Source organism: Helianthus annuus, chromosome 5, assembly GCF_002127325.2.
Source record: "Helianthus annuus cultivar XRQ/B chromosome 5, HanXRQr2.0-SUNRISE, whole genome shotgun sequence".
NCBI classification, from domain to species: domain Eukaryota; kingdom Viridiplantae; phylum Streptophyta; class Magnoliopsida; order Asterales; family Asteraceae; genus Helianthus; species Helianthus annuus.
This window is the reverse complement of record NC_035437.2, coordinates 154,865,191-154,871,499: the sequence shown is the minus strand read 5'-3', so window position 1 is coordinate 154,871,499 and position 6,309 is coordinate 154,865,191.

Sequence of the window (6,309 nt, the reverse complement as noted above, 5' to 3'; positions counted from 1 at the left end):
CATGTTTTGTTCTTTATTGCAAAGTTGTGTTAATTTATGTCATTTAGGGAAAAAATCAAATAGGAGGATTAAGGATATGAAAGCAATAAGAGGATGACATGTGGCAAAGATGAAAAACATAAGGAGGGACATTTTGGTCAAAACTCACCATCTTAAAAAAAAAACCCAACATCTGCAATTCATTTCTCTTACCCGTATACTCAAATCCACCATTTTCAAAACTATAAACTACCACATCATAACCAACCACCACCACCACCACTACGACCTACGATCGCCACCATCTTGCCGGAAACTAGATCTGAAACCACCACCTTCAACCACCTGTTGGGTTTTTCAGATCTGACACCATCATTCCACCATCCACCGCCACCAGTTTCCCCACGGTGTATCAGAGTTCTTTTTCCGTCCACCGTCGTTAATCAGAGTTCTTTTGTAAGTTATGTTATATTTTATTTTCATTGCGTTTTAGTTATCAAACCTCAATTGCGTTTTTCACATCATTATGTTTTAGTTAGAGTTCTTTTCATTTTGTTCTTCTGGATGTTAAAACAGAGACATGACCATGCTAAAATAGAAGCATGATCATGTTGGAACAAAGGTATGACCACGTTAAAACTCATTGCGTTTTAGAACCTGCAGTGCAAAGAACATGATGATGCATGGACATAGGCATGATCATGTTGGAACTAAGGCATACCCATGTTAAAACTACATTGCTTTTTAGAACCTATGTTAAAACTCCATTGCTTTTTAGAACCTGTAGTACAAAATATTAATTTTGGTTTCATTGCGTCTTACAACTTGGAGTGTAAAGAACATGTAGAAACATGGTCATGTTGGAACAAAAGGATGACCATGTTAAAACTTCATTGCTTTTTAGAATATGTAGTGCAAAATATTGATTTTGGGTTTCATTGCGTTTTAGAACTGAAGTGTAAAATAACATCAAAGAACATGATCATGTTAAAAGGGAAGCATGATCATGTTGGAACAAAGACATGATCATGTTAAAATATAAACATGACCATGTTAAAACCTATTGCGTTTTAGAACCTTGATTTTGGATGTTGGAACAGAGGCATGACCATGTTAAAACAAAGGCATGACCATGTTAAAACAAAAACATGACCATGTTAAAGCAAAGGCATGGCCATGTTAAAAGAGAAACATGACCATGTGAAACCCATTGCGTTTTAGGTACGTTTTCTTCATAATTTGAGTGCAGAGAACATGATCATGCTAAAACATAAACATGATCATGTTAGAATAGAGGCATGACCATGTTAAAACATAATCACGACCATATGAAACTCGATTGCGTTTTATAACCTGGGTTATAGTGTGTTGTTCTATCAATTGCGTTTTACGCATCTGGGTTTTTGAATTTTTTTTTCAAAAGTATAGCAATAGTGTGTCCGTTTTAAAGATAAAAAAACGCTCGTTTTTATGGTGTAATTTGAATTGCAAGTTTTGTCCTTTATCTTTAGACCATTTTGCAAGTTTTGTCCTTTATGTTTAAATTTGACGAGTTTTGTCCTTTATGTTTGAAAATCAAGCACGTTTTACCCTTTGGGGCAAAACGTGCTTGATTTTTAAGGACAAAACGTGCTTGATTTTTTAAACATAAAGGACAAAACGTGCTTGATTTTTAAACATAAAGGACAAAACGTGCTTGATTTTTTAAGGCTCAAAGGGTAAAATGTGCTTGATTTTTTAACATAAAGGACAAAACTCGTCAAATTTAAACATAAAGGACAAAACTTGCAAAATGACCTAAAGATAAAGGACAAAACTTGCAATTCACTCTAAAAAAATATTGTCGTATGAAAAAGTTATTAACGTTTTAAAAACGATGGGGAATTGGAGGAGAGAGAAATTATTGACTTGAATGGACTAGAATACCCTCAAACTAACTCACGCGCCTCTTTTTTCTTGTTCAATTTCACCCATTTAATCTCAACCATTGATTAATCAAATTGATGGTCAAGATTACTTCCTAGCCTTCCTAGCAAAATAAACTTCCTACTATATCTCCACCCATGTCATTTATGTTAACTTGTGTTAATTTTGTCTTATAATTTATTCTAGAAATTAGATATAACTTCATATAACTATTTTAGGAAAACTACATAACAATAGTAGGTAAACGGGCAACAAACTGTGTTGCAGCCCCCTTTTGTATAGCAAATCCAGTTCTACCGAAAACCAAACTCTGGTTCTTTAGTGTCAAGAAATTGCTATGCACGACCTTCTGCACTCTATCCAGAAAACCGCCAACTTCAGGGGCAAGGGACCCAAAAGTATCAAAGGCAAAGGGAACGAAGACATGTTGATTCTCAGCACAAGCTTTTTCATGCTTAGCGACTTTCCCTGATTTTGCTTTCAACATAGTCTGGCCAGCTACGAAACGGTTTTCTCTGAGCTCAACAAGGGGGGACACCCCGGTAAGATCCAAATTAAACAATATTATCAAAAGAAGAACATAATAAATAACTAGATTGTATTAAAAACATATCTTTATAAAACGAGTAATGATAACGGATATCCTGGTCTGGGCTATTTCAGGAAACTTGTTAAGAGAGCTCAGACCCAAGTTAGTCTTGGTAATTGCATAGATGCCAGTCAAAGCCCCAAGGGATGGCTCGTCAATTAAGCATCTTTCCCGCCCTTGTGGTCCAAGGAAACACAGTTCCGATTACAAAGGAAAAGAAAGGAAACCCAGCAAGATGTGACCGGACCAGAGCATTTAATGCTCTTGTAGCCGCGGCTGGGTATGGTCTCCCGATGAGACAATACAAGAGGCGAGAAACGTACTGAAGTGGGGATCATTTAATACCCTGATTCCACATGTTCCTCCGGAAGTGACAACTTCCAAGCCACTGATCGGACAAACCGGTTATCCAGAAGACGATCCATTTTGCCCTCTAACAAAAGGATGTCTTCGAATAAGGGACCTGTAACAGCCCAGCATAATCGCACCATGATATTGTCCGCTTTGGCAGCCAGCACGCCCTCAGCGTCCGCCCCTCACGGTTTTCAAAACGCGTCATGATGGTGAAGGTATCCAACCCCTTACAAGGAAGCCTTTGTTCCCCTTCACAACCGACAGGGCCGTCCCCGAGAATGATAAAATATTTTTGGGCCCCGTGCGAAACAAAAAAAAAATGGGCCCCTCCCTACAATATAAACTTATCAATCATATATCAAAAAACCACAATACGACTATATTTGTTATAAAATAAACAAAACAGAAGTAGCGTAGCAAAAAGAACTGAATATATGTAAACATACTGTGACAACTCGTATTTCAAACCTACTTTGTGTAACGTTAAACGATTATGTGAACACTATTTGAATAACATGTTATATGTGTCTTGTGTGAAACTGTGAGTGTATGTTTATATGTTGCATGACCCGATTGTACATAGCCCTTTTCGCTACACAAGCCCATTCGGGCCACACACATCCGACTCGAGACCAAGAGGGGAGCCCGGTATAGGTTTCGGCCCACTCCCCTTGATTCGCAAACATATACCCATTAGGGGTTTAGATTTCCTTTTACTGGCCAAACGTCTTCACACACACAAACCCTAGAATCACACACTCTCTCTCAATCCGGAACCGAAGGCAGCTGCATACTCTTCCACCGAAGCTCTTAGATTCGGATTATCCTTCTCTCATCTCGGTTAGTATAAAGCCTGCCGATTTCATGCTCGCTATGTATGATTATGTTATGGTGTTATTATTCGGATTTGCATATAGGATTTTGTTACATGTTTTGTTGTGTTCTGTTGATCGACCCATGTTCATTGTGATTAAGATACATATATTTTGGCTGCATGTATGGTTGTTAATCGGTCCGAATCAGGTGTTGATAACCGGCTGTGATGATGATGAATTGTGATTTTGTGTTAGGTTGCATGATTAGTCCATAATTGATTAACCACATGATTAGATATTATGACTATGCAAACCGGTAATCGATTATTTGATGATGAGTATGAACAGGTTGAATGTGATATGAAACTGTTAATTTCTGTGTTTGATCTGAAATCCGAAACTGCCTAAGTTGTTAGCTTGAATCACGGAATTAATTGACTAAAATTATGGAAAGTTGTTACATGCTCTGTTGCGACACAGATTGCGAGTCGATACCTTCAGTCTCGACTCGAGACCTCACACCGACACACAGCAGCACCAGTCGAGACCGAGGTTTCGAGTCCAGTTGCGACTCGAGATCAAACAGTCTCGACCGGACCATGACAAACCGAGACCAGTTTCATTACGACTTGAGAACACCTCTGTTGCGACTCGAAACCTCCTTCGTTGCGACTCGAGATCTCAACACCAATATGACTCGAGACCGATAGTCTCGACTCGAGACCGACAATACTTGTTATTGGACCTGCACTGTTACAGCCCAACTGTTTGGGCCGAATACTTAGAATTGATATCTGTTTTCTATTGGATTGCCGATACGTTTATGTGATTTGCCATGATCATACTTGATGCAATACGTGTAGAACATACGTGATATATACGAACCTAATTTGTATGATAACCATGCTAGGACGTGGTTGATCACCATATAGCTTACTCGAACTTTCTGTGTATCTGCCGAGCAAACCAAGGTGAGTTCACACTCTTACCAAGGCATGGGATTCCCGGGGTGTTGGGAATGGAATTGAAAGGATAAGGTTGAATAGATTCATACGGATACCATTACTAGACTACCATACCATCGTCCTCGGTTGTGCAGGATACATACGTAAAACCTACGTATACTTATGCTACTCGCTATCCTCGGTTGTGAAGGATACTCACGTAAAACCTACGTGAACGGATACTTACTACTGCCTCGGTTGTGTCAGGCACTTACGTAAAACCTACGTAAACCCCCGCGTACTCCTATCCTCGGTTGTGAAGGATACTTGCGTAAAACCTACGTAAACCCCATACGCGCTACTGTTCTCGGTTGTGAAGAACACTTATGGTTACGCATAGTCTAGTGGATTAATAACATGGGAAGCCCCCACCAATAGAAACTTATATTGGCCCAGTAGAGCCACCTGATACTCATGAACTTACTATTACGCATTTACTCTCTGTGAACTCGCTCAACTAGTTGTTGACTCTCTGTTGCATGCCTTGCAGGACCTTAGGTACTTTTGGAGCTTGCACAAGGAGGGGCGAGTCGTTGTGGGCAAATGGATCGTGATTACTTAATAAATACTTATGACGTTTCAAACATTAATACTTATGTTGGGTTTTACATTAATGCTTCCGCTACACTTACTTACATTGGTTTTGATAAACACCTTTCGTATTGATGGATAACTTTTACTATTCATCTATATGTTCAATATGATTGGTGGCTTGATCCTGGTCATGTCACGCCTCCAAGCGGTGGTACTCCGCGTGTGGATTTTGGGGGTGTGACACATACCCAAATTAGTTTGGCTACACAAACCTTTTCATATAAAAAAATAGAACTAGATACTAAGTTCTTTTAAGTTTATATTGTAAATGGTTAAATGAGAAATAAAAAAACCTACAAGAAAACATGTAAAGTTTGTTACGTAAATGATTAAATGAGAAGAAAAAATGAATGAACTTGCAAATTTGTGGAGGCCCAAATTTAGATGTGAAAAATCAAAATTAAAACTAAAAAATAAGCTTGCAAATTTGCAATTGGTGTGAGCATAAATCAAAATTAAAACTAAAAAATAAGCTTACAAAATTGCAATTGGTGTGAGCACATGAGACTTTTTCCCCTACTGATAAATCATGCTGAAATCAGCCACTTAAGGGCCAAACAAAAACAAAACATCAGTTAGAAATGAAAAAAAATAATTAAAAATGAAAAAAAAAACATCAATTAGAAATGAAAAACAAAAAATGAATTAAAAATGTAAAAACCAACAGGGGATTCAAACCCAGTATCTCTAGCTTTAAAAGTAATTGTTGCATCCATTGAGCCAAATGACACAACTCTTCCAACAGCAAATTTATATATAAAATATATATTAACTTTTAAACAATTTTGGGCCCCTAAATGTTTTGGGCCATGTGCGATGGCACCTCTTGCACAGGCCCAAAACCGGCCCTGACAACCGATGTGTGATGTCACAGGACCAGACCATATAAGAAAGAGACATTATCATCAAGAGGTATCTTCTCCCACATTGAATACACTCAACATATTGAATGCACCTAAAACATTCCGATCACTAAATTAGTCATAACAAATTGGTTACTTTATAAATTGGGTGATTTATTCTTACGTCGTAGGTTGGTCACGGACAC